Genomic DNA, 26,940 nt, shown 5'->3' on the forward strand with positions numbered 1-26,940 from the left:
CTAGTACATCAAGTATGGCTTTTAACAGAAAATTACAAGGCATAGTAAAAGGAGAAAAAAAAACATATATAGATTGAAGAGACTGAAGAGACAGAATGATATTCAGACATGGCACAGAATTTGGAATTAACAGACTAGGAATTTAAAACAAATATGACTAATATACTAAGGGATCTAACAGAAAAACAGACAACTGGTAACTACTAATAGGCAATGGAACCAAAGAATGAATCAAAAAGAAAAAAACAGAAATGAAAACAGTGGCACAGGAAAAAAGGATACAATTGACATGCTTAAAAATGTAGTAATGATGAGAGAAAGAATGTTATAAAGGACACAAGTGATGAATTGGAAACATTCTGTTAAATGACACTTATACTATCTGTTAAACAGTATGCTGCTACTAAGTCGCTTCAGTCGTGTCCAACTCTGTGCGACCCCATAGACCGCAGCCCACCAGGCTCCCCTGTCCCTGGGATTCTCCAGGCACGAACACTGGAGTAGGTTGCCATTCCTTCTCCAATGCATGAAAGTGAAAAGTCAAAGTGAAGTCGCTTAGTCGTGCCCGACTCTTAGCGACCCCACGGACTGCAGCCTACCAGGCTCCTCCGTCCATGGGATTTTCCAGGCAAGAGTACTGGAGTGGGGTGTCATTGCCTTCTCCAGTTTAACAGTATAGGTATAGTTTTATTTGAAAGTGGACCTGGATTGCTTATAAATCTATACTTCAAATACTACAGCAACCACTGAAAGAAGTTTTTAAAAAGTATAATTTATAGCTTCAAAGAGGAAAAGAACCTGAATGCAAAATGCCTGGTTAAAACCAGAGAAGGGATTTATTATATCAGTAATGACTTTATATGTCAGTGGTCTAAATAAATAGACCAATTATGATAGTAGGTAGAAAAAAGCAACAACCTTATGTTCTCTATAAGAAACCAACTTTAATAATGACACAAAGTACAGAAATGGAAGAAGACATACAATAATCCAAAAAGAGTTTAAGTAACTATATTAAATTTAGATTAAGCAAGAAGCAGCACCGGGAATAGAGACATTACTACTGATAAAGTAATTAACTCCCCAATAAGACAATACATATTCTTCTGAAGTTCACACATCACATTCACCAAGACAGACTATATTCTGGGCCACGTGTGCTGGTCACTCAGTCATGTCCGACTCTGTGCGACCCCATGGACTGTAGCCCACCAGGCTGCTCTGTCCATGGGATTCTCCAGGCAAGAATACTGGAGTGGGTTGCCATTCCCTTCTCCAAATCTGGGCCATAAACACACCTAAAACTTACAAGAATAGAAATCATGTTAAAGTATGTTCTAATACCATGATGGAAATAAACTAGAAATGAATAATAAAAAGACAGCTTAAAAAAAAATGACAATACAGAGATTAAAGGTCAAAAAAGAAAGTCAAAACCTGTATATGACAATGCTTTTTGTGTGTCTGAGTTCGAAGCCATTCCAGATACCTTAGACTGCCAAATGTCTGATCTCCAGATAACTGAGGCACTTCCATACGTAGATAATTTCCTGTTTTAGAGCATTCTGCTGCAAGGGACTAGTGCCTGCATACCCAGAGGATGACCTGGTCTACACAGGCTTCATAGGCTATGGCAAGACCAGTCTGCTATACAAGCTCTGCAGTGAAAGCCCTGATGGCATTGTGTTCACCACAGGCCTTAAAAGCAGTGCCATTTCCAAATGCCATCTTGAACGTCAAAGAACTTGGAGGAGAGAGTGGCCAAGATGGCAGAGTACAAAGATCCTGAGCTTACCTCCTCTCATGAGAACACCAAAATCACACTAACTGCAGGAACAATCATATATGAAAAAGACTGCTTCTGCTGCTGCTGCTAAGTCGCTTCAGTCGTGTTCGACTCTGTGCGACCCCATAGACGGCAGTCCACCAGGCTCCTCTGTCCATGGGATTCTCCAGGCAAGAATACTGGAGTGGGTTGCCATTTCCTCCTCCAATGCATGAAAGTGAAAAGTGAAAGTGAAGTCACTCAGTCGTGTCCAACTCTTAGCGACCCCATAGACCGCAGCCTACTAGGCTCCTCCGTCCATGGGATTTTCCAGGCAAGAGTACTGGAGTGGGGTGCCATTGCCTTCTCCACGAAAAAGACTGGAACCTGCCAAAAAAGATCTTCTACAACTAAAGACATAAAGGAGGAGCCACAAGATGGGTAGAAAAGGCAGACTTGTGATATAATCAAATCACATTTCCCCCAGGCAGGTGACCCACAAAATGGAGAATAATTATATTGCACAGGTTCTACCACAGGCATGAGAGTTGAGTTCCATGTCGGCTCCCAAGCCCAGGGGTCCAGCACCAGGAAGATGAGCCTGGAGAGCATTTGACTTTGAAGGGAAGCAGGTTTAACTGCACAAGCCCCACAGGGCTGGGAGAAACTCTTGAAAGGTGAATACAAAAAACCATGCGTATTGGGATCCAGCACAAAAACAGTAACTTGACAAGGGCCAGGGTTAGACCTACTTAATGATCTCAGAGTCTCCTCCAGAGACAGCAAGAGGCTGCAGCTCACCCTGGGGACATAAGACACTAGTAACTGACATATTTGGGAACACTGAACTACATGTACATTTAACTACATGTACCCTAATGTTCATTGCAGCACTATTTACAATACCCAGGACATGGAAGTAACTTAGATGTTCATCAACAGAATATATAAGGAAGTTGTGGTACATATACAAAATGAAATATTATTCAGCTAAGAAAAGAAATGCATTTGAGTCAGTTCTAATGAGGTGAATGAACACAGAGCCTATTATACAAAGTGAAGTAAGTCAGAAAGACAATATCATGTATTAACGCATATATGCGGAATCTACAAAGATAGCATTGATAATCCTACTTGTAGGGCATCAAAGGACACAAAGACATCTTGGACACAGTGGGGGAATGAGTGAGTGGGATGATTTGAGAGAATAACATTAAAACATATACATATGTAAAACAGACAGCTAATGGGAGTTCAGTGTATGATGCTGGGATCACAAAACCAATGCTCTGTGACAAGCTAGAGGGGTGGGATGGAAAAGGAGGTAGGAGGGGGTTTCAAGAGGGTGAGGACATATATAGACCTAATGCTGATTCATGTTGACGTATGACAAATACCATCACAATAATGTAATGATCCTCTAATTTTAAAAAATAAATTAATTAAAAAAAAAACAAACTAAAAGGTGGTTCTTTGAGAAGATAAAATAAACTTTTAGCCAGACTCATCAAGAAAAAGCAGACCCAAATTAATAAAGTCAGGAACGAAAACAGAGAAGTTACAACTGACACAACAAAAATATAAAAGATGATAAGAGACTACTACTACAAGCAATTTTACACCAATAAAATGGAAACAATTCCATTTCCCATCACATCAAAAACAATAAAATACCTGGGAATAAACCTAACTAAAGAGGCAAAAGACTTGTACTACAAAAACTATAAGACTCTGATGAAATAAACTGAAGATGACCCACAAAGATGGAAAGATATACCATGTTCTTGGAAGAATCAATACTGTTAAAATGACGATACTACCCAAGGCATTTTACAGATTCAATTCAATCCCTATAAAGTTGCCAATGGCATTTTTCATAGAACTAGAATAAACAATTTTAAGCATCACATGGAAACATAAAAGACCCTAAAGAGTCAAAACAATCTTGAGAAAGAATACTTAGAGGATCGTGCTCCTTGACTACAGACTATGTTACAAAAATACGGTAGTGAAAACAGTACTGCAGTAGCACAAAGAAAGACACACAGGTAAATGGAACAGGATAGAAAGTCCAGAAATAAATGCCCACACCTCTGGTCAATTAGCATGCTGAATTAATCTATGACAAAGGAGGCAAGAATATATACTGGAGAAAGTCTCTTCAGCAACTGGAATTGGGAAAGCTGGACAGCTACATGCAGAAGAATTAAATTAGAACATTCTCTAAAATCATATACAAAACAAGTTCAAAATGGGTTAAAGAGGAAATCATAGGCAGAACACTCTGACATAAAATTAGCAACAATATTTTTTGGATCTCCTAGAGTAACAGACTTCCCTGGTGGCTCAGACAGTAAAGCGTCTGCCTACAATGTGGGAGACCTGGGTTCCATCCCTGAATTGGGATGATTCCCTGGAGAAGGAAATGGCAACCCACTCCAGCACTCTTGCCTGGAAAATCCCACGGACGGAGGAGCTTGGTAGGCTACAGTCCATGGGGTCTTGAAGAGACACAGACACAACTGAGGGACTTCACTTTCACTTTCAGAGCAATGGAAATAAGAACAACAAAAAAAAAGATACCTAATTAAACTTAAAAGCTTCTGCACATCAAAGGAAACCATAAACAAACTGAAATGACAAGCAGACTAGGAAAATGTATTTGCAAATGCTGGAACTGACAATGGATTAACTTCCAAAATATATAGCACAAAACCAACATACAAACAAACACAATCCCAGTCAAAAAATAGGCAAAAGACCTAAACAGACGTTTCTTCAAAATAGGTACACAGATCGCCAACAGGCACACAAAAAAATGCTCAACCCAGTCAACTGTTAGAGAAATAAAATTCAAAACTACAGTTTATGAGCTATCACTTTATGCAGAGATAGGCACGATACAGGACAGAAACAGTATGGACCTAACAGAAGCAGAAGATATTAAGAAGAGGTGGCAAGAATACACAGAAGAACTATACAAAAAAGATCTTAATGACCCAGATAACCACAATGGTGTGATCACTCACCTAGAGCCAGACATCCTGGAGTGTGAAGTTCAAGTGGGCCTTAGGAAGCATAACTATGAACAAAGCTAGTGGAGGTGATGGTTGAGCTATTTCAAATCCTAAAAGATGAGGCTGGTAAAGCACTCATTATACCAGCAAATCTGGAAAACTCAGCAGTGGCCACAGGACTGGAAAATGTCAGTTTTCATTCCAATCCCAAAGAAGGGCAATATTGAATGTTCAAATTACTGCACAAGTGCACTAATTTCACATGCTAGCAAACTAATGCTAATACTTCTTCAAGCTAGGTTTTAATACTATGTGAATGAGAACTTCCAGATGTACAAGCTGGATTTCGAAAAGGTAGAAGAACTAGAGATCAAAATGTCAACATTCGTTGGATCATAGAAAAAGCTACAGAATTCTAGAAAAACATCTACTTCTGCTTCATTGACTATGCTAAAGCCTTTGAATGTGTAGATCACAACAAACTGTGGAAAATTCTTCAAGAGATGGGAAAAACAGACCACGTGACCTGCCTCCTGAGAAACCTGCATGTAGGTCAAATAGCAATAGTTAGAACCAGATATGGAATAACAGACTGGTTCCAAACTGAGAAAGAAGTACGTCCCAGCTTTACATTGTCACTCTGCTTATTTAACTTCTATGCAGAGTACATCAGGTGAAATGCCTGGCTGGATGAAGCACAAGCTGGAATCAAGACTGTGGGGAGAAACAGCAGTAACCTCAGATATGCAGATGACACCATCTTAATGGCAGAAAGTGAAGAGGAATTAAAGAGCCTCTTGATGAAGGTGAAAGAGGAGAGTGAAAAAGCTGGCTTAAAACTCAACATTCAAAAAATGAAGATCATGGCATCAGGTCCCATCACTTTATGGCAAATAAATGGAGAAACAATGGAAACAGTGAAAGATTTTTTTTTCTCTGGCTCCAAAATCACTGAGGATGGTGACTGCAGCCATGAAATTAAAAGACACTTGCTCCTTGGAAGAAAGGCAATGACAACCCTAGACAGCATATTAAAAAGCAGAGACATTACGTTGCTGACAAAGGTCCATACCATCAAAGTTAGTTTTTCCAGTAGTCATGTACAGACGTGAGAGCTGGACAATAAAAAAGGTCGAACACGGAAGAACTGATGCCCTTGAACTGTGGTGTTGGAGGAGACTCCCTTGAATAGCAAAGAGATCAAACCAATCAATCCTAAAGAAAATCAACCCTTATTATTCACCAGAACTGATCCTGAAGCTCCAATATTTGGCCACCTGATGCGAAGAGCTGACTCACTGGAAAAGATCCTGATGCTGGGAAAGATTGAAGGCAGGAGAAGAAGGCAACAGAGCATGAGATGATGATGGATGGCATCACCAACTCAATGGACATGAGTTCGGGAGATGGTGAAGGACTCGGAATCCTGGCATGCTGCAGTCCATGGGGTTGCAGAGTTAGACACACCTGAGTAACGGAAAATGAGTTATCACCTCACATAGGTCAGAAAGGCTATCAACAATAGTCTACAAGCAATAAATGTTGGAAATGGTGTGTAGAAAAGGGAACCCCCTTACATTGTTTGTGGGAATGTAAGTTCCACAGCTAGTATGGAGAACAGTATGTAGGGTCCTTAAAAAGTAAAAATAAAGTTACTATATGATCCAGAGATATAACTCCTGGGTATATTTCTAGAAATATCATTTATCACTGGGAATCAAAACAACAATCTATACTTGTTAGAATGATTAAATCCAGAACTTCCTGTTGGTGAAGTGGATAAAAATCTGCCTGCTAATGTTGAGGACACTGTTTGATCCCTGGTCTGGGAAAATTCCACATGTCTTGGAGCAACTAGGCTTGTGGCCCACAACTACTGAGCCTGTGTGCTGCAACTACTAAAGCTCAGGTGCCCTCGAGTCCACACGCCTAGAGCCTGTGATCCACAATAGAAGCCACTGCAATGAGAAGTCCACACACCACCATGAAAAGTAGTACCTGCATGCCACAATTAGAGAAAGCACAGCCAATAAAGTGACTAAATCCAAAACAATGGATTGTTTGGATCAAATGCTAGGATGCTGCTGCTGCTGCTGCTAAGTCGCTTCAGTCGTGTCTGACTCTGTGAGACCCCAGAGATGGCAGCCCACCAGGCTCCCCCATCCCTGGGATTCTCCAGGCAAGAACACTGGAGTGGGTTGCCATTTCCTTCTCCAATGCGTGAAAGTGAAAAGTGAAAGTGAAGTCACTCAGTTGTTTCTGACTCTTAGCCACCCCATGGTCTGCAGCCTACCAGGCTCCTCCATCCATGGGATTTTCCAAGCAAGAGTACTGGAGTGGGGTGCCATTGCCTTCTCCGATGCTAGGATGACATGAAGTAATTAGAATTCTGATTTACTGCTGACTGGAGTGCAAAATGGTAGGTACACTCACTTTGGTAGGCAGTTTGGCAGCTTCTTACAAAACTAAATGTACTCATCACATAATCTAACAATCAGGAACGTTGGTATTTTACCCAGGTGAATTGAAGACTTTTGTCCACACAAAGACCTGCATCTGAATGTTTATGACCACTTCTGTCATAAATGCCAAAATCTGGAAGGCCAAGATGTCCTTCAGTGGGTATATGGATAAACAAACTGTGATACATCCATCAGATGAAATATTCAGTGCTAAAATGAACTGAGCTATCAAGTCATGAAAAGAAATGGAAAAGACTTGGGAGGCATGTTGCTAAGGGAAAAAGCCAACCTGAAAAGGGTAGACACTGTATGATTCCAACTATATGACAATTTGGAAAAAGCAAAACTAGGGAGATCATGAAAAAATCATTAGTTGCCAAGAGTTCAAGGCATGAATGGGAGAACAGAACACAAGGGACTTTTAGAGACGTTAAACTATTCTGTATACCATCAGGGCAGATATTTGTCATTACACATTTGTCAGAAACCATAATGTTAAGTTCAAAGAGGGAACCTTAATGTAAGCTATAAACTTTGATTAATAATAATGTATTAATACTGGTTCATCAATTGCAACAAATGTACCACACTAAAGTAAGATATTAATAATAAAGGAAACTAGGTTATAGTAAGATGAGCTGGTTGAGTGTGGCTATATAGCAATTTACTGTAGTCTATATTCAGTTTTTCTGGAAAACAAATCAAAAACCCCTTTTCGTTAAAAAATTTCAAAGAAAGAAAAAAGGGCACACTCAAAGTCAAAATTTGTGAAAACACCAGGTGGGAATAAAATCTTACAAAAGATTTGTGAAAATGAAATGTAAGCACAAAGGCAGTCTAAGCCAGTAAGACAGATAATCTATAAAATGAAGAAAAAAAAAATGTACAGGCAAAATCTGCTTTAGCAGATTGTTACCCTACAGGAATATCTGCAAAACAATGAACGCTAATTCAAGGGAAATGCTAGCTACTTTAAAGCTACTTTAAGATTAATTCATCTGTTTGTTGTTGTTTTTAAAAATCAGATGCTGGAAAAGCATTTATATAGGAAAAGCGAAATTTTTTAATACTTTATTTTAAAGAGAAGTAACACTGATCAAGGCATTATACAGGAACACAGCTGGCAGATTTCTGTAATATAAAGCAAATAAGTATCATATTATTTTATACAAGTATGTAATACAATGGAAAGATGCTAGCTAAATGTTATTTCTTTTAAAAGTATACAACAAAACTCTATAATCCAGTTTTGTTAATAAATGTACAGAAACAGGTAAAAAAATACTGAAATAACATATATCAACATCTTAACAGAATTATTTAATGAGTGTAGAGATTATAGGTGAATTTCATTTTTTACTTTTACACTGAATGTACATTAATTCTGGGGAACTTAAAAAATAATCATGTTGCTTACTTAAGTAATGTATCTTATGATTTGAGAATACAAAGTAATCAGTAGTAACTGTAACAACAAAATTTTAACTTTTAAAAAGTATGTCACATAAAATTATCTCAACATAATTTTTTAAATACATTATGCCTTCAGACATTGCATCAAAGTGGTGCTATAACACACCTGGACATAATACAAACCAACAGGTTTTAGAGAAAATATTTTAGATATTTACTCATTATAAAGTAAGTTGATGTAGATATATATATGGAACTATTAGGAGAAGTGATTATTTTAAGAGAGCAGTATAAGTTGACATTTCTGGGTCATCCATATAAAAAGTGTTTATTTTTATACACTGTGGAAAGATTAAGGAAAACTGAAAATGTGTATGAGTGTGTCCAAAGAAAACTAACACACTTAGAATTTTAATCTTGCCAAATCTGACTTCAACCTTCATACTTTATTAGACAAAACGTCACAGTAATCTCAATTCCATTATGAATCAAAGAAGCAGTATAAAATACAAAAGACAAAGACTTTATTGCAGGTGAAGAGGGAGAAAGAGAACTATGTGAGATTAAGGGGAAAATATTAGAAAAAACTAGCAATCTCAACATATGCTTGTGTGAAGATAACTATTTAAGCCACACTAGGAGTGAAAAGGGGAAACAAATTGAAGTAAAAGAATGGGGAATGTGAGAGTGAAAGTGTTAGCTGCTTACTCGTGTCTGACTCTGCAATCCCATGGACTGTAGTCCTCCAGGTAGCCATTCACTTCTTCAGGGGATCTTCCCGATCTAGGGATTGAACCTGGGTCTCCTGTACTGTAGGCAGATTCTTTACCATCTTTACATTCTTTACCAGGGAAGCCAACTACCTATACCAAGTTTCATCCACCTCCTTCATAATGTTCAACTCGTATCTTATTTTCCCATTAAAGCATTATTACAATGTACAAAGCTATCTAGACTCATCAACCAATCCTGTTCAAATAAGATAAACACATAATATAGCCAGTATTTTAGTTTGGGTTAAAATTCATTGACAAAACCATCTCCAAAAGGCGTGCAGTGCTAAAATGGTCAAAATTAAGCAGAACCCCTTACTCCACTCCATCAGAAGACAAGTGGTTCCAGAGAGGATAATACAGAAGGATCCTACACTAAGAGACAGCAGGCACAGTAGAGGGTGAGAGTATCAAATAATTAAAAAAAAAAAAAAAAAAAGAATGTTGAGATGTTGAGATTCCTGAGCTGTTTTCACCTGGTTCTCAGAGCATTGGAAATCAGGCTTATACCTTGATACCTTATACCAGTAGCAAGAGGCAATACTGACCTTTAAAACTGGGTAATTTCTCTGTTGTGAGTGGCTGCCCTATGCATTGTAGGATGTTCTATAGCACCTGCAGCATCTATCAAGTGATTTTCAGTAGCAACCCATTTCTGATAACCAAATGTGTCTCTGAGACACTGACAAATGTCTTGGGGGGATCATATTGAAACAGCTAAGAAACACTGACTCTGAGGCAGAAAATTAAACAATCCTTCTTGTTGGATTCTTACTAGCCCAAGAGAAAAAAACTTCCAAATACCTAAAGAAATTTTAAGGAAATTGATATTTGGGTTTCCCTCCCAAATTTATCGCAGCCAAATCTTTCCACAGTGAGAACCATCAACAGCTAGCAAACCTTAGCTAAGTTAAGAGAGGCATGAAATAGATTTCCAACATTCCTTACAAAAATTTGAACACAATCAAGGATCACAACAGAGCCAAGGAAAGCCTCTAAAGTGAGACTAAAATACACCAACACAAAGAATAACTTAGAAAACACAGAGTGCGCGGAGAGAAATAAACATCAAAACAAAACTGTAAATCCATAAAGAGGAAAAAATACTAGAAATCCCGTGGGGGGAAAAAAATACAAAGATCAAAAAATCGTACTGAAAATCAAAAAAACAATAGGAGAAATGAAAGTCCCAAGGTTTGAAAAATCAAGTACATTTCCCGGAAAGTGTAAAGCAAAAAACTGGAAAAATATGAAAAATGGGAGCAAAGAAATAGGTCCAGCAGTATAATGTCTAATTGCCGGTACAAGAAACACTGAGGTAAGGAAATTACAGAAAATGAATCAGAAACTTTAGAGCTGAGGGATACAGGTTGCTAGGCTGAAAGAACTCATGAAATGCATATAAATTTCTATGGACTCATAAATTATCTCACATTACTGTGATGTTTCAGAACATTGTATAAAACAAAGAGAAGAATCTATAAGCTTCAAAAAAAAGGCTTCAGAAGCTTCCATAAGGGAGAAGAAAGTGAAATGCAACATTAAAAACAAGAAAGGAGTCAAATTTTTTCAAACACTAAGAATTTCTCCTCAAATCTGAAGAGAAACATTACCAATTTAGAATTCTACACCCAGTCAAACTAACAGAGTACAAGTAAAGATAATTTCAGGAACGTAAGGCCTCACAACATTAAACTCTCAAATAGCCAATAAATTTTAGAAAAACTGCTCAACCCCATTAACAATCAGGAACTGCAAATTAAAATAATAACATAAAGCTACTTTCATCAGATTGGCAAAAACAAAAACTACCAACTGTTTTCAAAACTGTAGAAAAAAGGATCTATCATACATTGTTGGTGGGAGTATAAATTGATATATTCACTTTAAAAAGTTTGGCACAGTCTACATTCTGCAGAAATGCATGCTATGTATATAAAATGCATGTGTAAGATTACACAGAGTTGTACTATTTCTAAGCACTAAAAACTAGCCACAATCCAAATGTCCGTACTACTAGACTAGTTAAATTAATTGTGTACGTTCACAAAATGACTTACTACACTATACTTACTTATAAACATTACTATCAGCAATGAAAATACATGAACTAGACCTAACAAGACTGACTGAAAATGATACATAACATGTAATTCAGTTACATACAGGATATTAAAAAAAAAAAAAAAGGCAAAACCAATGTACATTGTTTAGGAATGCTGACAAAAGTGGTTAAAAAATACTTGAAATAAAAGTGAAGGGGACAGCAATGTTCTAATTCTTCATTTTGATACAGAATACTGTGTTCACAATTATTCATTATACAGTATATCTGTGGCTTGTGCATTCTTCCACATTCTGTTTACTAATCATTAGAATTAATCATTATTTTATAACTATGAGTTGTACACTCTTTTGCACATTTAGTATTTTGCCACAAAAAAAAGATTTAAAGTTTGTTATCTATGGCACTTTTATGGCTCTGCTATAGTTTTTTTGTTCTACAGTGTCATATCTTTGGTTTCAATAGAAACAAAACTTTAAGGCACCAGAGTCCAGTTTTTATTCCATTTGACAGGATTACTGCACACACAGAAAGTGGTAAAAGCACTAGTCAGTGGTGCATAAACAAAATTCAGTGTCAAAACATACAAGAAGAATAAGCAGTAACTTTAACTGATAGCATGCCCTAAAAGAAATCACTACAGAATTAAGTAATACAAACACAATAAACATGAGGAATTTCAGAGTTTTGGTTTTAAAAAATACATACATAAGTGATAGTCTTTCAATACACATTTACAAAAAATTATAACTGAAAGACTGAAATGGTTTTAGTTATGATTTTATGGACAGAATGTGAGAAAGAAACGGTGGTATTTTACTAAAAACAGTTATTAATGAAAACCTGTCTTTTTAAAACACTCTGAATTAACATGAGGGAAACATTACTTCCAGCAAAAACAGTAGCATTTGAGAAATCAACGGCTCTAAATCTGAGGCTAGTAACCAAAGAAACTAAAAACATCCTTTTAAAAATCTCGCATCTACACTAAAGGGAAAACTTTGATGATGTCTCCTTCTCTATCAACGATAACTAAGACACGAGATCAAGAATTACACAATTCCATACCCCCCTTCTGAGAAATGCTACAGGCATTTTGTTGCGGAAACCACGCAAGACGCGGAGGGAAATTCTACTGAAGAACCAAGTGCCAGCTTGCTCCCTCCTCAAAGCCACTCCAGAATTCCTGTGAGGTTAACGAAACAAGGACTGATGGTAGTAACACTCAATATAAACAATACATCCAATGGCAGAAGTTGTCAAAATTCACACAGCTTGTTTCTCTCCCTGGACAGGTGCCCCACTCTGAGGTGGAGAAGCAGTTAACAGTCATCTGCTGAGGGTTCTGAGATCCCGTTTCTCTCTTACACCTGGACCATCACATTTCTCACCATCACCGAGTGTAGTTACCACATGCCACAGATTTAGGTTCATGAGCTCATCTACGCTCCCTACGCTCGTCCAGGACCCGCCGCCGGCTGGCTCAGGGGGAAGCCACGAGACGGAAGGAGCCCGCCTAGATTCTGGCCTGTCTGGCCTAGACAAGCCTGCCCCCCTTCCTGCATTCCCAGTCTCCAAAGCGTTCCGTCCTCTCCTTTTCGATTCGCCTTTCGCCACAGGCGCCCAAGGCTTTCGTTTTGAGGCTAGTCCACTCCATGTTACCTCTCATGGAAAAGTTATCTCTTACCAGGGCAGAGCGAGATTCCGGAGACGGTGGGAATCGCTTCACAGATTCCTCTCGCAGCGTTCTCTGCTCTGCTTCACCTGCAGCTGCCAACGAATTCACCAAGACTCCCGGCATGCACCGCGCAGGCACCGCCTCCCCACCCCGCCCCTCTCCCGCCCAAACACGTGACCTCCTTTAGCCTCCGTCCACGCCCACTTCCGTTCCTCCACTTTCCCTTAGGAGGGAGGAGGGGACTGGGGGTGTTAAAGAGTAGCGACTTCCTCCTACTCTCCGCCCCCGCCTCTCTACCCCCTGCTACAATGTCTTCCGGGTCGCGATCGCCTCGGAGCCTTCTGGGAAACCATCTCATTTCCTCCCCTCCCCCTCCTCCTGCCTTCAACCAACCAGCCTCCCGTCAGAGAGGGACATGCGCAGTGAGTGCCTCCCGTCTCTTCTACCCGAACCCCCCTCCCCCCCCAAGCAGAGAGACCCCAGCAGCAGCAGCAGCTGATGATGAAGAGAGAGGCAGTGGCAGAGGGGGGGCACCTTTTATTTCTATTTTTAAAGGGACAGGACACTAATTTTACCCCACTTCAACCTTGAATTGAGGGGGGTGGGGGGAAGGCGGCTGAGTTCCTTCCCCCACCCTCCAGCCCTGAGACCTGAGAGGGGGATTGAGCCTGAGAGAGAAGGAGAAGGAGTTTCTTCTTCTTCGAAAACCCCCATCCACGACTCCTACCCCCTCACCCCTCCACTAGCCTCTCTCCCGAGCCCCCTCCATCCTCCTCCTCTTTGGCCGTGAGAGGAGAGAAAGAGACCAAAAGCCTCTTAGCAACACAGACCCTTCTCTGCTGTTGCTGCTGCTGCTGCTACTGCTGCTGCTGCTTGGCCCTGGCTGGAGACATCTCACTACACCCAGGAGCAGCCACTTCCCCAGCTCTCCTCCTCCTTCGCCTCCTCCTCCTCCTCCCCCCCCCCCCCTTTATTACCCTTTGTGTCATCCTCCACAGCTCCAGGGAAGGCACTCAAAAGTGGGGGGCAGAAAAGGTAAGTGTGTCTGTGGGGGCTTCATTGCCTTCCTCTGGCTCTGACTTTAACTCCGGGGCAACAGTAGCACCAAACCACATACGCAGTGGAGCTCCGGGGTGAGGAGGGGGTGGTGCTGGGGGGGTGGTGAAGGAGGGGTTGGAGTGGGGAGGGGTGTGTGAGGTGGGTGCCCATCCTGTCAGAGGAGGAAGGGCACTTTTTATTTTTATTTGCTGTTGTCAAAAGTGGTTTCTCTCCTCCAGCTAACATCTGATTGTGTCTTGCTCCAGTGGGGGAGAATACAAAAACAACCCCCTCCTTCCTCCAATGAGGCGCCAGGGAAAGAGACAGAAAGAGGCACACTTTCTAGATGTCACTTTAAAAAAATCATTTGGGGAGCTTTTTTCCTTTTTCCCTAGGAAAAGCTCCACTGCATTTGTTTCTGAGTGGGAAAATGTCGGGATCTGGATTGTATCGGAACTGCTTATCCATTTGTAGACCTGAGTGTTTTCCCCTTTTTGGTTCTGTATGTGATTTGGATATTGACTTCAGTGTTGGAACAGACTTGATTGGGTTTTGCTTTCTGGGTTTAATTTTCCTTTTTTTTTTTTTTGTTTTGTCTGACTTGCATAGAAAATTTCAAAATTTGGGTTGATAGAGGCCTTTGGTTAGGTTTTGACTTGTATTACTGCTTTTTTTGTTTAATGTTTGTTTCATATATCAGCATATTAAAGTTAAAAGCTTAAAATGCTTTAAGTTAAATATCACTGGTATTGTTTCTCCCTATATACGTTCGTGATATTTATTTTACATAAGATGAAAATATTATCTATTTCATAATTAATCTGAGTATTTTTATAATCTTTGTAACTTGTCTGAACAAGTAATCCCCATTGAAAACTTTTATGTTGTTCTGACTTTATGGAAGGCCAAACCTCTCCATCAATAGTTTGCTGGATTGGTACCACTTGCAGTTTTAACTGAATTATTTATTTACTGTTGTAAATTGAGATGAGTTTTTCATCTCTGGGGGGTACTGAACCAAATTGCTCACTATATGTGAAAGGATACAAATTCCTAAAATGTTTTCATGAGTCAAGGAAATCATGATGGTATAGTTAGTACATGCATTGTAGTGAGATATAAATTGAAAGATAAATCAGATTTAGGTTTATAGAGGAACAGTCTTGATAAAAATAACTATTTTTCATTTTTACATGGTATGTTCTCAGTGAATGGTTTTCAAATTCAGTACTGTATTTGATTTCAGAAATGCTTTCTGAAATGTTCAAAAACATTTCTTTCACGTATGTTTCTGATGTAGGCCTTTTACTAGGGCTTACATTAGAAAGTGGTATTTTGTTTCATATGTTCATTTCTTTATTCTTTCCTTAAAGATGGATGCACACATTCACACACGCACACACAATCTCTCTCTCTCTCTCACACAAGCACACACATACACACCTTTTTCTTAAAACTGCATTGGTATCTCTGATCCCATAATTTATGTCAGCAAAAAATATTCTCCTGTAAAGTAGCAATTTTGTGATCAGACTGGCAATGTGAAAACAGCAATTTTATCAACTAGAAAGGATTGAAGAAAAATAAATCTAAGGATATTTGACACAAATATTAGACATGATAATACTTTTAATTTTTTAATTTTCTTGATGGTAAAGTGAAAACACAATATATTTACACTTTAGAGACAGGAAAGCATTGCATATGTAGAAGCTTGTTCTGTAAAATTTTAATTACCAACTGTGTGCAAAAGTAGACATTTACACAGGGGAAGGAAAAGCTGTGTAGCAATAAACAACATGGTCCTATTTCTCTCCTTTCTGTTGTGAATTTGAACAATTTCTTATCTTTCTCTGAGGTGTAATTGGTGCACTTTGGCAGAAATCTATGCCAAGTTCAAGTTTGTCTCCCAATAATAGTATTTCAGATCCACCTAGGATTTCTTGTCCTCACCTTAATACCTCAGCAACCTTAACATAAAAGACGGAAGTAGAATATAATGAAGAAATAACTTTTAAGTAAAGTGAATTGAGTAGGTTATTGGGGTGGTCGTTTCCCAGTAGGCAGCTGAGAGAAAATTTATAGCTTGATTATAATACTTTACTTACTTTCTGTTTTTATTTGAAAACATTTCTTATTCCACCACCCTCAGGGTAACCCTATATAGTTCAAAGATTCTAGACTGCCTCTAAGTTGAAAAATGACTTACCTTTAAAAAAGCTGTTTATTTTTTATGGCTTGTTTATTACGTATTAAGATATATTTTAGAGTTGTAAGTTTCATGGAGGTGGTATCTTGGAGGTCAGTTTGTCCAGCTCTTCATTTTCCATATTGCGGGAGTTCAGAGAGTTGTAAAAGCTTACGCAGAGTTCTAAGGCCTGTAAGTGGACAGCACATGGACCAGAGAACTCTGGTCTCTTGACATTCACTAAGCTACACGGTCTCATTTTCTTTTATCAGGAATAAAACTATTGTGCACATGACACTTAAGGCTTTTATATGGGGTCATATTCTAATAATATTAAAATAAATAGCTATAAAGCTGTAATTTCGTCCATTTACAATTCAGTAACTTGTTGATTTTTTTTAGGGGAGTACTGATTTCTCTCATTGTGGATTGTGACTGTTTTGAGAATTATTTCAGCTTTCCCTAATGGTTATTTTCCCCCCTGCACTTCTAGTTAATCAGTGAATATACTTCTTACTCCTGTATTAAGCTATATATATATATATATATATATATATATATATATGAAAAATGCATATTGTATTGTAAATGCTTTTTTATGATTCTTGCTCTATGAACTACTTAAGTAAGACTAAAATTTTTTTTCTTGTTAGCATTTATATCCCCCACAGCACAGTTTTCAGTACACAATAGGCCCTAATGGTTGTTTGTCATATTTGATATTATAGTTAGACGTGTTTGAATTTCTTGACTCTTAGATGTAGAATTTCTTCATTTTCTTCCTTTTTCCTTTCTTTCCTGCTACAGTGTATTCACTACCATGATTTTTTTTCTTTATCTTTACTATGGTTCTCACTTTTTCTAGTGGCCAAATTAAATCCTGTTAACAAATAGTACTCATAAGAAGTAAAAACATATTCTGTACAGGATGTGATTTGACAAAAATGATTTATTTTAAATAAGGGATTAAAAAATTCCAATTAAGAGTGTACTAGCAAATATTCAGGATATACTTAAATTTCATTTCATTGAGTAACTGGCAGAATAGGTTATTGGAATGACTAGCCTGCATTTACCAGCTCTATAAAGCAACTGTAACATAGGTGACGTGTTTCCCTTTGTTTTTTTCGGTCCTTACCCAGACAATTACCAACTTTCCAGTTTTCTGTGGATATGAAGATTATTCCTAGTCATCAGTGGGACCCCAGGAAGTCAGCCAGAAAGCCTATGTGCAACTTATGAACCTTTGCAAACTTGTCTGTATTTTGAATGTATGTGCTAAACAGATTGTACTCACTCATTAAACGTTTATTGAGTATCTAATGTATGTCAGGCACCATGCTAGGCATCTGAGAAACAAGGATGGGTCCCTACAGTTTGTGGAAGGTATCTTAATTGTGTTACACAGGTGTATTGGTCATATCTTTATTTAATGTTTCTACCTAAATTAATTTTATGAACTAAATGGATAGTGCCAGGTAGAAAAATGGATGTTTAAAAAGGATATTTGCTGTATTTTATTAGAACAGACTAATATAAAGAAAAAAAATTGCACTTAATACTGTATTCTGGAGATTTCTATTCTGTATATAATTCAGTAATTTTAGACCATGAAAATAGTAGTGTATATGGCTATCACTTCTGATATTTTATTGCTATATACTTTTCTTTGAAGGTGACCAACACTGTTCATTAAAGTATGTATTTTTTACTAAATTATCACCCCTCCTAAAAACCCAACTCTGTAATCTTAAACTTTTTTTCTTTCTAAAGTAACTTTCTCTTTACTTCTCATATAAGAAGTTATCTTTCATGGTTCATTGGAAAACATTGTACATTATCGTTTTGAGCATTTAGTTATTTTCTACCATAGTTTAAACTGACAGTATGATTTAATTAAAATGGAATAATTAATTGGCTTCCCTCGTAGCTCAGATGATAAAGAATCTGCCTGCAATGTAGGAGACCAGGGTTCCATCCCTGGCTCTGGAAGATCCCCAGGAGAAGGGAATGGCAACCCACTCTAGTATTCTTGCTTGGAGAATTCTAGAGACAGAGCAGCTACATACAGTCTATGGGGTCACAAAGAGTCGGACATGACTGAATAACTAACACACACATAGCATTTAGGAGTTTTGGAATTTTTAATGTGTACTTCATGTATTTCTCCAGTATCCTCATAAGAAACTTCCCTGTTCTAGTTTTAAATCAGTTGCAGTTTTTAATCTTTATAAGTGACATCGTTTCTAGTACCTTAGTAAAATGAGTTCTTAGTTGAATGATTTCTTAGAAACAAAAAGTACTATCTTAGTTCTGTCACAGTTTTTAATATATAAATTTAAAAGCATGTTAGAGATTTCCTGAATTTCCTTTGCTCTTATATACCTTTTAGAATAATACTTTTTCACCGGTTAAAAAAAGGAGGGGATCCCCTGCTGGGTACAGTATTTTGTGAAGGTAAATAGATTTCTGATGGTCAGTCAATTCTGATCTCTTTCACATTCATTCTTAATTTTCTGTTTTAGTAATAATTATATTACCATTCATTTTAACTAACTAGCTCTGTGATAAATATTATCAATCTCAGTCAGTCCTTAAAGTGGTCCTATAAACATTGTAACACTGTCTCCATGTTATAAATGAGGAAACCTATTAGAATAAAACAAACAAAAAACCTATTGGCAGCAAAATATTCCATCATGGTAAATTCATGACACTTTCTAATTAAAGACAGTAAAGAATTTTTATCAGTCAGTAAGTACTCTGATAAACAGTAAAATTGTGGCTCCAGTAGCTTGTTGATAGGGTAATGGAAATTTTCTCAAAATTTATAAGGACAGAAAAATAAGCTAAAAAAATCTAGTTCTTTATAAGGAACGTAGATGCAGACCAGTGTACAACTTGGAAATAAAATATACATAAAGTCAGTCTTATCATCATACAGCAAAAATGACACTTAGACCTTCTAGATATTGAACTTCCTTTGTCTTGCATAGAATTAAATTTAGCATTTTGTTTCATGAAGTTTGGAGGTTTCAACAATTTGTGATCCAGTGAATATTTACTATAAAAATTTTTGTATAACTGTTGATAATGGAAAACCTATAAACAAAACAGTTTATTATATTGCCTAATATTTTGGTATGTATATATGCGTACTTTCTGTACCCTCTATCTTATAATATTTTTCATAATTACTACATGATGAATATAGGATGAAGTTTAACATACTCTTTTTAGTATTGCTTAAAGTCAAATATTTTTGGTATAAGAATGTACAACTTGTATTCTCTAGATGCCGAAATTATTATGTAGTTGTTCTTTAAAGCAGCTACTGAATTAAAATCCAGCTAGCAAAGTTGACTTTTACATCCTTTACTTTTAGGAGAAAAAAATAATTTAAAAAAATTCTATTTTATTAATCAAGTAACTTTCATATCCATCCTAAGGAATGCAGTTCATTCCGTATGCTTCAGTTCAGTTCAGTTCAGTCGCTCAGTCTTGTCCGACTCTTTGCAACCCCATGAACTGCAGCATGCCAGGCCTCCCTGTCCATCACCAACTCCCGGAATTCACTCAGACTCATGTCCATCAAGTCAATGATGCCATCCAGCCATCTCATCCTCTGTCATCCCCTTTTCCTCCTACCCCCAATCCCTCCCAGCATCAGAGACTTTTCCAGTGAGTCAACTCTTTGCATGAGGTGGCCAGAGTACTGGAGTTTCAGCTTCAGCATCATTCCGTCCAAAGAAATCCCAGGGCTGATCTCCTTATTGACTCTATTATCCTATAAATATTATACCAATGCATATGACCAGTAGAGTTTGGAAATATTTTTAAATGCTATATAACTATTCTATGTTATCTGTTATTCTTCAGAAAAGAAGCTTTATAATAAATATGATTTATTGCTTTTAAACTAATCTAAATAATATGTGGGAGTGAAAAAAATCTATGGTCCTAAATAATCTCCTTTAGATAACCTAAAGGTAATTCAGTTGTGAGTAGAGATTCTAATTCTTTAGCATTTTGCTTTGAGGTATTTCTATATCATGTAAGATTTTAGAGGTTGGAATGACTCAGTATAACTCTTCAGACAGACAAAGGGTGAACTAGGCTTAACGTATATTAAGGTTTATCTTCTAATGCAGCTGGACAGAAAAGAAAATCACTAATGATACCATACATGGGGGAAAGCATACAGTTCAGAGTTGGTTAAAATTCTGATTTGAGTCCTTACTTGGCTTGACCTTGGTAACCTTTTCTTAAGAGAACTTGTAATTCTGTGATTTTTCCTTGTATGCAAAGCTGTTGTTTTCTACGCCTTGATTCCAGAAGTATCTACTACTCTGTTGACTGCTAATTAACATAATCCATACATTCTTAATATCTTCTAGTATCTAAAAATAATAATCTAGGTTCACTGGTGTTGGAGGAGGGCAGTATTCCACATTCAACAAAATGTGTTGATTTTTACATAGCTTCTTTACTGATCTAAAAAGTACACTTATCTAAAAAGTGTATGTTATGTAAAATAGAAAAGATTTTTATTAATTTGGGTATTTATCATACCAGTGGTATTTGTAGCTGGTAAGAGCTTTCTGATATACAGTGAATTGAACACTGTAGTGAATATTCAGTGAACTGAGTGAACATTCAAACTTCAATTAATGATAAAGTTGTCATTACTGAATATTAAGTAACATCAAAATATTTAGGAGAAATCAAATACATGTTCCAGTAATGACAGAAATTTAGAATTTGTTTTTTAGCATTATTCCAAAGTCATTTTCCTTCTTCTACATTCGTCACACTGGAGTTTGTGCTGAAGGATTTCTTGGCCATTTTGGAGACTGTAATCTAGTTAAAAGGTTTGTTTATGCTTCCCATCTCTGTTCTGCTGATGGTATTAGAATGCAGGCCAGAGCCAGACATCTAACTGTTTATAACATTCAAACTTCAATTAAAGCTACAGTGTTCAGTTCACTGTATATCAGAAAGCTCTTACCAGCTACAAATACCACCAGTAATTATGGCAATGGTTTTGTGTGGCCATAGGCTTTCCTAAATCATGCCAATCCTTATGAATTGCTTTTTTATTTAGCAAGTATTAACTTTTAATTATTTTATAGAAGTGTAAAAATGAGCTGTATTTTCTTCTACAAGTACTATAGCATTTCCTTTTAACAATCTTTTTTGATAATAAAACCTAACAGCTTATATTTTTAAACATCTTATTTAAATGATCCAGATTAGCTTTTTTTAAGATTAGTAAATTTTTAGTAGGTGTTCATTTTGATATCCACTTGATTTGACTCCTATTTCTAGTTTGAAGAATATCGTATTATTTGGTCTGTTAAAAAACAAAACTATCAGTCACATTACTACAGTTTTCTTATATGTATGAGAGGAGACTAGATCCACATAATACAGATTTTAATCTCATATTGCTTTTCTGGTCTGCTGCTCTTACCGTTTGTGGTTTCTGTGTTTTCAGTATGATGATAAACTGTTTTTAAAGTTTTCTTTAAGCTGGTAAGAATTCTCTGAAAACAGTTTTCAGCAGCTTCTCTGTTTTTTGTACAATTGAATCAGAAAATGAATTGTGTATGTGTCTAGTTTTTCTAATTAGCAGGCAGATTTGCTATATTATTTTGCTTTTGTTTTTTATAAAGGTAAATTTTAGTTTTTATTAATTTTAAACCTTGATTTACTAAATGTATATATTCTTTATGTATATACATATATATTTATTAAAATATAAATTTATAGATTTAAATATTTGGGGAATGATGAAAAATGATATTAAACTGAATGAAATTTGCTATAACACTCTTAAAATAACCAACATTACAATGGAGAAAGTTGCATTACTCATTTTCCTTGGCACTGAAACTAATAATCCATTCATTTTGGAATATTATAGGGTAGGAAGTTAGGAAATACTACCTATGATGTCTAAAGATAAGCACTCACAATAGTCACGCAAAATTTGACTTGTGGGCTAAAAACCTGGAAAGATCCCTAAAGCTAAATTGAAACCAAATCACAGAATAATGTGCATAGTATGATTCCATTTATGTTAAAAAAAGAAAGACTAACATGTATACGACATATAAAACTATATTTGTACACGTGTAACACAATTTTGTTTATATGCATATATTTTTATAAAAAGAAAAGTTGTATAAAATGTATGCCTTATAGTTATGTAAATACATTAAGAAATGTTTTAAAAAATATGTACCAAATTGATTCGTTAGTTTATAGAAAGTATGTATGTGGATGCTGGAAGGTTGAAGAATTCTTAACTGTTTTGAATACTTTAGTATTCTCTCTCTTTAATCGCTAAGTCGTGTCCGACTCTTGGATTTGTTTTTAAGAATCAGCTCATATGCATGTACTGATTTTATAATGGAATTTAATTTTTTTATAATTTTTTTTGCTAATTTTATAATTTTATATATTAAAGGATAGAGAAAAAGAATGACCCACGAAAATTGCAGTCCTAGCCCCTAATCAACTGTTCCTGACTACCTTGAAGAGAATTGAGTATTAGCTAACAATCATCATAGCTTGATAAAGAATTAGGTCTGTAGACTGATCTAATCTTGCCTAACAGGATGAAAAGCCTAGTCAGTTGAGGCAGGAGCAGTGGATGTGATCTATACTGGTTTTTTGTTTTGCTTCTTATTGCAAAATGCGTTTCTCACTGTCCTGGGAAAATATAAACTGGAGAACCAGTGAAGACTGTCAGTCTTAAAAGTGGTAGACAGTGAGGTTTCTGGTCTCAGATAAGATAAAATGTATGGATCTAAGATGGATTTTTGTTATTTTAATCAGTAACCCAAATTATTGTATGTTCATTCAAAATACAGATGGCATAGTCACTTAACATTTTTATGATGTTTTCTGTATTTGCCAACTGGTTTGAATAGAAGACAAAAATAAAACAGAAGTTTTTAAGATTAAGTCTTTTTTTTGTTGTTGTTTTTTAGTGACTGAAACTTATACTTGAAAAACACTTAAGGAGCCTTTGTAAAATGACACCAAACTGAGTATGTAAATACTCAGAGTAAAGAAGGAATTAGAATTCTGTAAAGTAAGTCACAGTGGACTTCTTGGGAGGACATTGAGTTAATCAGAGTTTAGGTAGAGGAGAGATCCTCAGAAGAGAGTAAAAGACAAAGTTTCCAATGGAATAAGGAGATAGGGAAGCTCATTTTTACTAGTTTGAAAGCTTGGATTGAATTTCAGAATAACCTGGTAAATTAGGATAGTGATTAGAAATAATACACTTTGCATTTATGTTTTAAAAACTTATTTCCCAGAATGCAAGTCAGAAAAGAAATAGGGAAAAAAATAACTTGCTTAAAAAAATCAGACAGTGAAAATAGTTCTTTGCAACTGTGACTGGTAATTATGTCAGAGTCTGAAGCAAGTGTATGAGTTGGAAATTTAACGCTATAGTTAAAATAGGAAAATTTTATCCAAGGATACTGAGGTTCTTTTTCCCTTCATAATTAAAATTCGTACTTAGGTTGGTTCCTAGGATCAGCAATATACAATTAAAATTATAAATTTTGTATATAAATTCTAAAAAATAACAAAAAGATATAGTTTATGTTTTCTCCAGTCACTTTAAAAAATTTATTTAAATTTATTTCCAGCTGGCCTCATCATATAACTTACCATCCCACCTACTCCCTACCATTTACTGAACTTTTTTTTTTCCTGAAGAATAGCAATTTTAACAAGTTCTATCAAATATGACTCTGTGTTTTGTTCCATCCAAAAAGTCGTAATTATTTTTCCTCCAAGACTATGTAGAGGTCATTGACTTGGTGTTTATCTTTTTTTTAATCAGCAGCTGGCTAATGTCTTTCCTCAACAAATGTGGGTTCACACCTATTATGTGCTTACTGGAATAGTAAGGGAAAAGAGACATGGGTCTTGCTCTTTTGAACTTAAGTCCTAGAAATGAAGGATATTGATCAGATAATTGTATAAATTAATGCAAAATTGAAACTATTTCATTTGCTGTATAGAGGTACATGGTATTTAATATAAGGGCTTTTAGAAGGATAATTTAATCAATAAGTAAGACCAAGGGAAGCTTTTATTTTGCTTAAGAAAGTGTTTAGTTAGTTGAAATATTGATGAATTTGAGTCACCTTGATCAAGAGGGAGAAAAATGTTTTGTGGAAGGAACAGTTTGTTCAAAAATTCCTGATGGTGGAGAGCATAATACATAACCTTAAATGAAGGTTAGAGTGACAGAAGCTAAGAACTAGAGAGTACATGGTGAGAAGTAATGCTGAGGAGTTATGTAGGAGCCAAATTACAGGACGTTGTAGGCAAAGATTTTATTTCTTTTTTTTTTTAATTATTTATTTATTTGTCCACTCTGGGTCTTAGTTGCAGCATGCGAGATCTTCAATCTTCATTGCGGCATGTGGGATCTAGTTCCCTGATCAAGGATTGAACTTGGGCCCCCTGCACTGGGAGTGTAGAGTCTTAGCCACTGGACCACCAGGGAAGTCCCCAAGATTGTCTTATATGTAGAGTTACTATATAAACTTAAACTAATATACTCAACAAAAAAACTTATTACCACAGATGACCCTTAAACAGTTCTGAGATAGGGATGCCAACCCTCCAAGCAGTCAGAAACCTGAATATAATTTATAGTTGGTCATTTTATTCGTGGTTCTTCTGTATTGGAGGATTCAACCAATTGCAGATCTTGCAGTACTGTAGTATTTACTATTGAAGAAAATCCCTGTATAAGTGGACCCATTTGGTTGAAAGTCCTCTTGTTCCTGTCAGCTCTATTTGTAAAAGGGTTGTTGTTGTTACAGTTCATTTTTATTTCATTTTAAAACTCATACTTTCTCCCATAGAGTCATTGTTGTGGTGATTAAGTCTCCTAAAATCCCTTTATTTTAGCAGAGTTAACAATTAAAAGTAGTGAATATAACATTGTGCCCTAAATGTACCTAGATGGAACTTAGAAAAGAAAAGCAAAATGGGGATTAAAATTGTTGTCTCTACGTGCTTAAGAGAATCTTCTCGGTATGATTGAGTAAGTTTGAATAATTAAGAAAAAGAATAAGTCTGCAAGTTTACCAGGCCAGTGTAAGAAAACATAACGTATGATGTCATATTCAATTGGACAACTTGAGAAGACCCACAATTGGCACCCACAATTGGATGTAGAACAGTATGATGTCAGGAGCATACCAAGAAAGAGAAAGTAGAAGACATCGCATTCACAAATTGAATGTGCCAAATCTTGACATATTTTTGTTAACATTCTAGGAACACAATTTTTTTAAAAGCAGAATTTTGGAAATTCCCTGGCAGTCTAGAGATTAGAGGGCTGCACTTCCACTCTAGAGGGGACAGGTTCAGTCCTTGGTGTTAGTAAACTAAGATCCCATACACCCAGTAGTGTGGCCAAAAAAAGTAGTATTGCAAAATGATAACAATACTATGCCTACTATATATATATATATATATATATTTTTTTTTTTTTTTTTTTTAAATGAGTAATTCAGCAGTCAGAAGTAGTTACAAATTTCTAAGTTAACTATTTCAGGCCCTTGAAAATGTGTATGTCTCTTGAAGTCCTTTTAAAGACAAAATTGAAGAAATTTACTTTTTAATTCTTATTTTCCATTTAACTTAGAACATTGTCAATAAGATATTTTCATTTCTTATTGAAGTTTAAATTTTAAGCTTGTTTGAACACCAGTTTCTGTCCATATTAATAAACAATAACTAAAGCTTCAAGAAATGCCCCAAGTATTAAGAACATTATAAAAAGATTGATAAATTACTTGAATTTTCCTAAGACCAAAATATCACAAACATATTACATTGTAAGGAAAAGGTAAAATACATGCAGGCATTTGCTGAATGGACAGGGGGCCATCATGTTTTTCTTGGCTGATGAATTCTGCCAATGTATCTTTTGTCAGGTGAGCTTTTTTAAAAATTTAATTAAATTAATTTATTTTTGGCTGTGCTGGATCTTTGTTGCCACGGGGCTTTATCTAGGGGCCGCTCATCGCAGTGTATGGACTTCTCATTGTGGTGGCTTCTCTTGTGGAGCACAGGCTCTAGGGCACATGGGCTTGATAGTTGCGGCATACAGCTTTAGTCACCCCATGGCATGTGGAACCTTCCCAAACCAGGGATCGAACCTGTGTCCCCTGCATTGGCAGGTGGATTCTCAACCACTGAACCACCAGGGAAGCCCCAATCAGGTAATCTTAAAGTTACCTTTCTGGCATTCTCAGGTATGATTTTTAAAACAGATAAACATGTAAAATTCAGAACTATATAACTGATTTTACTGTTTATTTACTTATGTATTTGCTTTTTTACTTATGTAAAACATTCTAAATGAGACAGTATCACTAGTATTGATTTATTTTACTACAGTGTCTAGTAAATTGCTGATGATTCATAGGCCTTAAGTATTTGGAAAGCTTACTAGTGTTTGAAAAGACAGTTTACTAAATTTATCTGATAAC

General features: G+C 36.4%; 2 protein-coding genes across 8 annotated transcripts in view; one reads left to right on the plus strand and one right to left on the minus strand.

Moving 5' to 3' along the window:
• The window catches only part of ORC4 (origin recognition complex subunit 4), a 94,701-nt gene extending 81,385 nt beyond the window's left edge, over positions 1 to 13,316 (minus strand). The window contains exon 1 of one of the 2 annotated variants that reach the window (XM_070390062.1): positions 13,183 to 13,316. The gene's annotated coding sequence lies outside the window, so the exon portion shown is untranslated. The remainder of the gene's footprint in view (positions 1 to 13,182) is intronic. The other variant, XM_005905613.3, reaches the window with a different exon arrangement.
• A 236-nt stretch (positions 13,317 to 13,552) lies between these two features.
• The window catches only part of MBD5 (methyl-CpG binding domain protein 5), a 491,337-nt gene continuing 477,949 nt past the window's right edge, over positions 13,553 to 26,940 (plus strand). For 5 of the 6 annotated variants that reach the window (XM_070390089.1, XM_070390114.1, XM_070390080.1 and 2 more), the window contains exon 1: positions 13,602 to 14,208. The gene's annotated coding sequence lies outside the window, so the exon portion shown is untranslated. The other variant, XM_070390101.1, reaches the window with a different exon arrangement.

Source organism: Bos mutus, chromosome 2, assembly GCF_027580195.1.
Source record: "Bos mutus isolate GX-2022 chromosome 2, NWIPB_WYAK_1.1, whole genome shotgun sequence".
Taxonomy (NCBI): Eukaryota; Metazoa; Chordata; class Mammalia; order Artiodactyla; family Bovidae; genus Bos; species Bos mutus.